The sequence below is a fragment of the Elephantulus edwardii genome, unplaced genomic scaffold (assembly GCF_000299155.1).
Source record: "Elephantulus edwardii isolate Elephantulus edwardi_28Jun2011 unplaced genomic scaffold, EleEdw1.0 scaffold00131, whole genome shotgun sequence".
NCBI classification, from domain to species: Eukaryota; Metazoa; Chordata; class Mammalia; order Macroscelidea; family Macroscelididae; genus Elephantulus; species Elephantulus edwardii.
In genome coordinates, this window is record NW_006399881.1 from 5,014,128 (window position 1) to 5,023,422 (window position 9,295).

The 9,295-nt window shown below is 42.4% G+C and overlaps 1 pseudogene; it reads right to left on the bottom strand.

The window, feature by feature from the left end:
• Nucleotides 1-1,963: 1,963 nt before the first annotated feature.
• Nucleotides 1,964-2,308, bottom strand: LOC102864087 (annotated as a pseudogene).
• Nucleotides 2,309-9,295: the final 6,987 nt, after the last annotated feature.

Sequence of the window (9,295 nt, forward strand, 5' to 3'; positions counted from 1 at the left end):
AGATTCATCCTGGAGAGGGTTAAACCAGGCTGCTCCTTGGAGACAAGGATTCTGAGGCTTCGTCTGACATACTTTGGACATGTTGTAAGGAGGGACATCATGCTTGCAAGGGTGGAGGGACAGTGCAGGAGGGGAAGGCCCTCTATGAGGTGGATTGATTCAGTGACGGGTAATTGAGATGAGAGTGTCAGAGACAGTGCGATTGGCACAGGACAGAGCAGAGTTTAGGGCTGTTGTACATAGGGTTGTTGAGTCACAAGTGACTTGATGACACATAACAACAACACAACAACTACATGGACAAAAGTTGGGGCAGGGGCAAGAGGCAGGACAGTGGCTCTAAATGAGTCTGGAAGAGAAGATGGGACCAAATCTGGAAGGGTCAGGTTGATCGTGCCAGGGGCATTGTCAAGCTGTGCTCTCTACAGACAACATCTACTTAGTGCCTCAGACTGTGTCCCGCAGTAAATGGTCTGCTTACAGTGCTTGTCCTCAAGGAGCATCCAACATGGTGCTGGGAAGATCATCAACAGCAAATATTAAAAAAATCACAGACTTTTCTCATGGGGGGGCGGGAAACCAGATAAGAGGTAGTTGTTGTTGTTAGGTGCTGTCGAGTGGACTATGATTAGCCATCATCTGAACAACAGCTCTGAACCCTGTTCTATCCTGTGCCATCCTCCCAATCTCTGACACATTAAAGCCCGTTGCTGCAGTCACTGTGTCAATCCACCTGGTTGAGGGTCTTCCTCCCTCTCCACTACTATCCTTCTACCTTTCTAAGCATGATGTCCCTCTCAAAGGAATAGCCTCTCCTATCATTTTCACTTTTTTTTAACCATAATTTTTCCCTTACACCTTTGACAGCTGTTCCCATGTATCTGCTAGCAAGCAACAAACTGAATGAACATGAAGCAAATGAATATTAAACAGACGCGCCCAACACTGATTATGGTTAATTCAACAGTTTCCTTCGTCCTGGACATCTGTGCTTGCGGCTATCATTTTCGATTGCACACACAAAGTCAGCCATGTTCCCTGCTAGCACAAGAGGCTTAGTTTGATATCATTGCTGTTGTTATGTGCTGTTGTGTGGACTGCTGCTGTCAGGTACTGTTGAGGTGATTGTGACTCCTGTGAACAATGGAAGAGCACCATGATATCCTGATGATTTGCCACCTGAACTCATTGGAGGAACTGTCCCTTAGAAGGGGAAAGGCAAGGGAGCTCTGGTGGCCTAGTGGCAAGAAGCTGTGCTGCAATCCAGAAGGTGTGCGGTTGGAATCCACCAACAACTCCACTGCAGAAAGATGGGCAATCTCTTTCTGTGCTAGTTGGCTCCTCCTGTGCCAGTCAGATCTGACTTGATGATACACAACAAGGGGGGGCAGGGATAAAGGCAGCTGAAGTTTTTTGAGGAGGGGAGTGACTTGAAGAGTTCTGCAATTTCCAAGGCTCTCACTTGGTGAAAGGATCAGAACAAAGAGAAGTTAAAGCAGTTAGGATTTAGGAGTGTTCTGACATTGTTGTAGCAAACTCAAGTCATTGATGGTGGCAGTGACACACGAGTGGAGTGGCATCGGGAGGATAGACTCAGCATTAAAAAGGGCTGCCCATTAAGGGCCTGATGTGCCCTTAAAGGAGCCCTGGAATAGTTATATGTTCTGCTGATAACGGAAAAGTCGAGGTTCAAACTCACCAGCTGCTTTGCAGAAAGACTGTTCCCATAAAGATTATGGCTTTGGAAACCCTATTCTGCCCCATACGGTTACTATATGTAAGCACTGACTCAGAGATAAGGGGATTGGTTTTGGTTTGGTGCATTGCTAAGGATGTTCCAACCTTTGGAAATAAAGAGCCTTTCAAGTGCTCTTGCTCTCACTCACTCTCCTAATGGGGAGGTGGGCTGGCTGGGGACCGAAAGGACATAGCCTCTACGGACCAAAGCAGGCAAGCATGACCCTCAGGGAAAAGTGGAATCGCTCCAGCCCACTTTGGCCGCATTCACGTCATAGCAGTTGTTGTGGACCCTGTCGGGCCTGATGTACAGGCACTGGGAAAGCAGGTCGCACAGCAGCTTGGTACAGGCCCAGTTCTGTGTGCCACTGTTTTGCTGGTGCTGTGCAGACTGCAGAGTGCGCACGTGTTGTTCGAGTTGCCCAAAGCCATGAGCTGCACTGGGACCACGTGCTGCACCGTGATGTACTGGATTGGTGGTGGCCTGTGCCCGTGGCTGGGTGAGCTCAGAGAGCAGCTGGTTGGGCCTGGAGGTGTTGGGCACGTTGATGTTCGCCATAAACATCGGCATGATGGCAGAAGGTGGCAAGCATGGTGACTGCAAGCCTGGCAATGGAGATACATGACTGCTGCTGAAGTCCTGATTCTTAATGTTGTTGTGTACCATGAAATAGGAACCAACTTGTAGTTTACCATCTAGTGGGTTTTCAGAGCAGCAAATTGCTCATCTTTCTCCCACAGAGCAGCTGGGGTGTTAAAGCTGTGTGCTTTTGGGTTGACAACAAAACACCTTACCCACTAGGCCGCCGTGGTACTTAAAACGATATGTATCAGAATCACTTACAGTAGTTATTACAAATGCAATAGTTCTAAGGTACCATTGAGTTCACCAGGACTCCTAGTGAATCTTTGAACAGTAGATCAAAATCTTGCTCTATTTTGGGTCATCCTCACCACCTCTGTCACGCTCACACCCACTGTTGTAGTCACTGTGCCAAACCATTCTGTTGAGGGTCTTCTTTCCCAAAGACCCTCTGCTTTGCCCATCATGATGTCTTTTCTTAAGGACTGATAATATGATCCTATGATATGATAATATGCTCAAAGTATGTGAGAGATGAAATGTCCATCCTTTTGCCAACACCACAATTAAAAGGCATCAATTCTTTCTTAGTCTTTCTTATTCATTTTGCAACTTTCACATGAATATGCAGCAATTGAAAATATCATGGCTTGGGTCAGATACACTTTACTCTTAAAAGTGAAATCTTTGCTCTTTAGCAACTTTAGAGAGCTCTTTGGGAGCAAATTTTCCAAATGCAACACACCTTTTGACTTCTTGACTGTTACTACCATAGTTATTTTACAAGTAAAAGGAAATGATTGGCGGCTTCAATCTTTTTTCCATTTAACATAATGTTGCCTATTGGCCCAGTGGTGAATATTTTTATTTCACTTGAGATGCAAACTTCAACACACATTGAGGTGCAAACCTCAACACATAATCCATTAGACCACCAGGGTTCCTTCTTATCATTTATAATCAACTCAAATCATTGCCATCAAGTCAAACCAGACTTATAGCTGACCTTCCACGTGGGTTTTCAGAGGCTGTAAATCACACAGGAGGATATTACTCATCTTTCTCCCATGGTGCAGCTGGTGGATCCAAACCACTTGCCTTTGGGTTGACAGCACAATTCTTTACCCACGAGGCCACCAAAATCCATGAGGATAAATAATCTTGCTTAGGTATAGAGGAGAGAAGAGAGGATTAAAGAGCGTCCAAGATTACTCTTCAGGAAATATCTATATTTAGAGGTAGAAAATGGGAGGGAAACTGTGAGAATGGGGGAACAGTAAAAGAAGTTGAAGTTAAAGCATGATCATGTGTCACTGAAGCCTGAGGACAAGAGGATTTCAATTATGGTCAACAGTCATGGAGACCATTAAGCTTAGCAAGAGCTGTATTGGAGATGTGGTGGTAGCAGAAAAAATACCTTATGCACACTGAAAAATGATTGATAATGAGTTAAAAAATGGAGTCAGCAAATACAGTTCTAGTTTTAAAGAAGTTTGATTGTGAGGGAAAAGAGACAGAAATGATATGGTAGCTGGAAAAAATGAACAGGGGAGAGGTTCTTTAAAGATGAGAGAGACTTGAGACCATTTGAATGCAATTGGAAAGGATCCAAGTGAGAGATAGTTATGAATATACATAGTGATATGCTGTTAAATGTTCAACAACTGGCTCTCCAAGAAAATGAAAGAAAAAAAAAAACACCACAAAAACCAACCCCAAAATCAAAACACACCCCCTCATCCCTGATAGATAGCAACTGTTGATTTCTGTGGTGTAAATACTCACCATAGTTGATTTCAAGTTCTGCATGTGAAGTCTCAAGTTCTGCAAGCCAGCTCTGGCACACCACTGCCAGGAGCCAGAAGGATTGAAATATTCATGGTAATTGGTTAGTTGTAATTTTTTCTCATTTCTACCAATCTCCTGAACATGTTCTTTGACTACTCTCATATTGAAACACTTACCTATTTTTTTTCTTTAAACACCAATTTCTTGTTAATTCATGTGAGTGGATATTGATCCTTTGTCAACAATTTTATTCATGGTGGGGCTTTTGTGTAAAGAAATCCACTGAGCCAATAGGCAGCATCGTGCTAGATAGAGAAAAGATTGCAATTTTCAATTATTTCATCTTGCTTCGACACAGCCAATGCCCCTGGTACCAGTAGTCAAGAGATCAGAAGATATATACCATTGAGTTGGCTATCAGGTATCTTTCCAAAGTCCTGGAAAGTAATGATGTTAGTTTAAAGATGAAGGTGTGCCTGATTCAAGGCACAGTCTTTCCAATCACCTGTTATATACCTGAAAGTTGTACAACGAATAAAAATCACAAGTGAAGAATCAATGCATCTGAGTTGTGGTGTTAAAGAAGAGTGCTGAATAGCTAAAAGAACAAACAAACAGACATGTCTTGGGGAAAGTACAACCATACAACCAGAGTGCTCTTCGGAGGCAAGGGATGGTGAAGCTTTGTCTCACACATTTTGGACATGATGTTAAGAGAGGCTATTCCTTGGAATGGGACATTATGCTTGGAAAACTGGAGGGTCAGCAGAGGAGAGGAAGGCCCTCAAGGAGGTGGGTTGATATCTGTAGCAACGGGCTCTAATGTGTCAAGGGTGATAAGGATGGTTCAGGATAGGACAAGGTTCAGATCTGTTTGTTCCTAAGGTCACCATGAATCATATTCAACCTGACTCAACTTGACAGCACTTACCAACAAGCTAGAGTCTCTTTTCAGTGAGTACTTCCTGGAGTTTTTAAAGTGACCATACAAGATACAACAATTAGTCTCTGTTAACCTGGAACATTAGGAGAAGAATGAGGCTCAGGAAACAAAGGAAATGGACTACGGGTCTAATTGTCTCCTTGAATTACCACCTCCACTGCCGAGAGATCAGAATGAGATGGTATCTGGCTACCTTTGCTGAGCATTTTGATCAATGACCAAATAAAGGGATCCTGATCAAAAGAGGAAAAATTTGGAACAGAATTTCAAATTCTTATAGAAAATAGGCTTCCTAGACCTTTTGAGGCTGAAGGAACTCCAAATCTATTGCCTTAAGATAATCTTTAAACCTCGAACCTAAATTATCATATGAAGTCATCCTTAAACTAAGCAACAGTTTATCTCAACTAGTAAAGAATATTTGTCTTGAGCAGTGCATCTTTTAAAGACTTCTGAGATATCCAATGGACAACAATTCAACTAAATGCATTGTCATCAAGTGGAAACTAACTCATATCTGACCCTCTAATGGGTTTTCAGATGTTTCTAAGTGCATGGGAAGAGATTGGCCTTCTCTCTTCCTCGGAAGCAGCTGGTAGATTCTAACCACCTCCCTTTGGGTTGACAGTGCAACTCCTTATCGACTAGGCTACCAGAGCTCTCAACAAATGAACAACAGTAACTCCTAAACACAGAGGAAAAGTTTAGGGGTCAGAAAGTCCAAGTTATATATGTTGTTGAATACTGTCGAGCTGGAACTGACTCATAGCTGACCCTCCAGCGGGTTTTCAGAGGCAGCGAACTGAGGAGATTGTTCAACTTCCTCCCATGGAGCAGCTGGTGGATTCCAACCACATGCCTTCGGGTTAGTGGCGCAGGTCCTTACCACTAAGCCATAAGCATTCCACAATGGTAAATATAGGTAGAGGTATATTGGGAATGGTAACACAATGCAAAAACCAAACCAAACCAAACCAAAAAATCCAATTTCTTTTACTTGTTCATGTAGGAAATGTTGGATTGGTGTGTTTGATTATGAATATTTTTCACCAAAAAATAAAAATATGGAGTTCTAGAGACTTAAAGGTAAAGAAGTGTCTTGCCAACCCAACCAAACCTTTGGATGCCAATCCAAAGGCATGCAGTTTGAATCCACCAGCTGCTCCAATGGGAGAAAGATAGACACTCTCCTCATGTAATTTACGCCCTCTGAAAACCCAGTGGAGGATCAGTTATGAATTGGTCTGACTTGAAGGCATACAGTAACAACACTGCACATGCAGAAAATGTTAGATTGGTGTGTTTGATGATGCATATTTGCAACACAAAAGTAAAATTATGTGCTTATACAGTCAAATATGTAATATTTGCCTTAATGATTTTGGCCTTTGGTACACTGTTTTCCATCATAAATTACTGAATTTACATTTTGCTTTGATTAATGTGAATGTAGCTAACATGGATCAGCTTTAGAAATTGCAAAGGTAAAGAACAGAAAGTGAATTCATCAGGGTACTACCATTCTGAGAAGTCTCGGTAGTCAGGTAACGCTCTTAATCTTATCTTTTCAACTAAATATTACAAGTATTGTGGTAGGACAGAAAACAGTTTGTCCCTTCTTTTAAACTCTCTAATGATTTGGATCTGCTTTTCAATAGCCTGGAGGATGTTCCCCTGCCATCGAAAATAGGCGCTCAGGGACATTCAGTACGCTGATGACAAGACCAGTATACAGGTTTTCTAATCACCTGCCAAAAATACCTCAAAAGCCAATTAGTACTGTTATTTTGCTCCTGCTGGAAATCATGGTTCCGTTTTAAATAATATAAGATTATAATCATTGACTTTTACACATGTTAATGATTGAAGTGAGTGTCCCTTCCTTGCCTCCCTAACCTCTATATAAATCCTAACCTCTATGCTGGCATAAAAGAAGTAGAGATAGAGTACTGTCTAGTGTTATGGAGTTGCACTGCCAACACAAAGGCATGTGGTTCGAATCAACCAGCTGCTCTGAAGAAGAAATATGAGCAATCGCCTGTGTGACTTTTTGGTTGTTGTATAACAACAGCTACATTGTTTTCATTTAATCCCACACTCTTCAGATTTTCGGTTATTCATGCACAAGTGGAGATTATCCATCCATCTTCCCTTGAACAGCTGGTGGATTTGAACCATGTGCCTTTGGATTGGCAGTACAATTGTTTACCACTAGATCAGCTGAGTTCTTGTGCTATTTGTTATTGTTGTTGTTAGGTAGCACTGAGTTGATTAAGACGCATAGCAGCCCTATGAACAACAGATTTGAACCCTGTCCTACCCTGTGCCATCCACACAATCTCTGACACGCTCAAGCCCATTGCTGCAGTCACCATGCCAACCCACCTGGCTAAGGGTCTTCCTCTTTTTCATCACCTCTCCACATTTCCACGCATGATGTTGCTCTCCAAGGAATAACCTCTCCTGGCAACATGCCCAGATTATGTGAGATGAAGCTTCATCATCTTTGTGTCCAGCCTCTGAAACCCACTGGACGGTCAGCTATGAATCAGTTCCAACTCAAAGGCACAAAACAACAGAAAAATTACCTCTGATTATAATGCCATTCAGGAATGGGTAGTCTGTTATGTGACTGATTCATGACAGGAGTCCAGAATGAAGGCTGCACAGTGCAGTTGCCTTTGAGTTGACAAAGAATAGGGAATTGGGAGGGAGGGCATGGGCAGGGAGAAAAGTGCAACAATGAATGATTGGAAACCCTAAGTCTCTGTAAACGTTCATGAAAATTAATTTAAAAAAAGAGGAAAACAAAAGAAAAATTTTAAAAAATATTTTAGGTTGCATCTTCAGTCAATTTCTCTTGAGACATCAAGAAACGCCTCTCAAACTCACTGACATCAAGTGGGATTCTCTCATAGCTGACCCTCCAGCGAGTTTGCAAGAGGCTATAAATTGCAGGGGAGGAGATTGCCCATCTTTCTCCCCTGGAGCAGCTGATGCATTCCAACTCAGACACGCCACCTCTGGGTTAGCAGGGCAACTCCCTACAGACTAGGCCACCAGACTAGGCTATCTCCCTTTAGTGATATAGAAAGAGATGAAACAAACATAAGAGAAGTAGAAATGGAGAAAGAGACTTGTCAAGCCAGATGAAGATCAGCCAGGAACAGAAGCTCCAAGAGACAAGGAGCTTCCTACAAAGTTGATGAGAGATAGGAATCCTTCTCCTACAGCCAGCACCCAGAATTCAAACTCCTGGCCTCCTAAGCTGTGAGAAAATAAATTCTGTTTGTCAAAGCCACCCATTTGTGGTACTTCTGTTAAAACAGATCTAGATAACTAAGGCAGTACATATTTTCTGCAATTCAGTTGACTGATAATAATAACCTTATAAAGTGAATTCAGTTACCTGGGGGATATGTTGAGTTTCAGCTAATTCAACCATGGAAATGCATAGGAAAACCATATGAGTTAAAAGCAGACATCCTAGGGAGCTCTGGTGGCCTAGTGGCAAGACGCTGCACTGCAATCCCAGAGGTACGCGGTTCAAATCCACCAGATGCTCTGCTAGAGAAGGAGAGGGCAATCTCCTCCTGTACCAGTCAGATCTGATTTGATGGTACATGTAAAAATAATACAATAAAAATTTAAAAAAGCAGACATCCAACCTCCAGTGCCAATCTCCAGCTGAAGAACCAAGTCAAAGTTATACACTCAACAATTCACAATTGAGTGCAATTGATTTCAACTCATAGTGACCCTCAATCAAGTTCCTGAGGCTGTAAATTGACCTGGGAAGAGCCTGGCCATCTTTCTCCTGTGGAACAACTGGTGGATCCAAGCCACCAGCCATGTGGAGACTTTGGAAGGGCAGTGAAACTTGCTACGGGTTATACCACCAGAGCTCTCTTCCAGAATATATCTATGTATTGGACACTGTACATGACGTTGGAGGACACGACAGTGAATGAGTTCTGCTATGAAATTCACACTTGGAGGGAGAACATATAGAGACTATTAGAAAACAGAGTGATAAAGAGAAAGGGATGTTCTAGGATTCTCAAGAACTGGTACCTAATTCAGACTCAAAGTCCAATAAAGCTTTACTTGAAGTGATAGTTAAACAGAGGCCTGAATGGCAAGAGGAGTTGGCTGGATAAATTTTGGAAAAGAGGTGGTCAAATTCTCAATATATTATCTAAGCATAAAATAAGTGTAACTTTAAAGTGCTAAAGAGGAAGGAT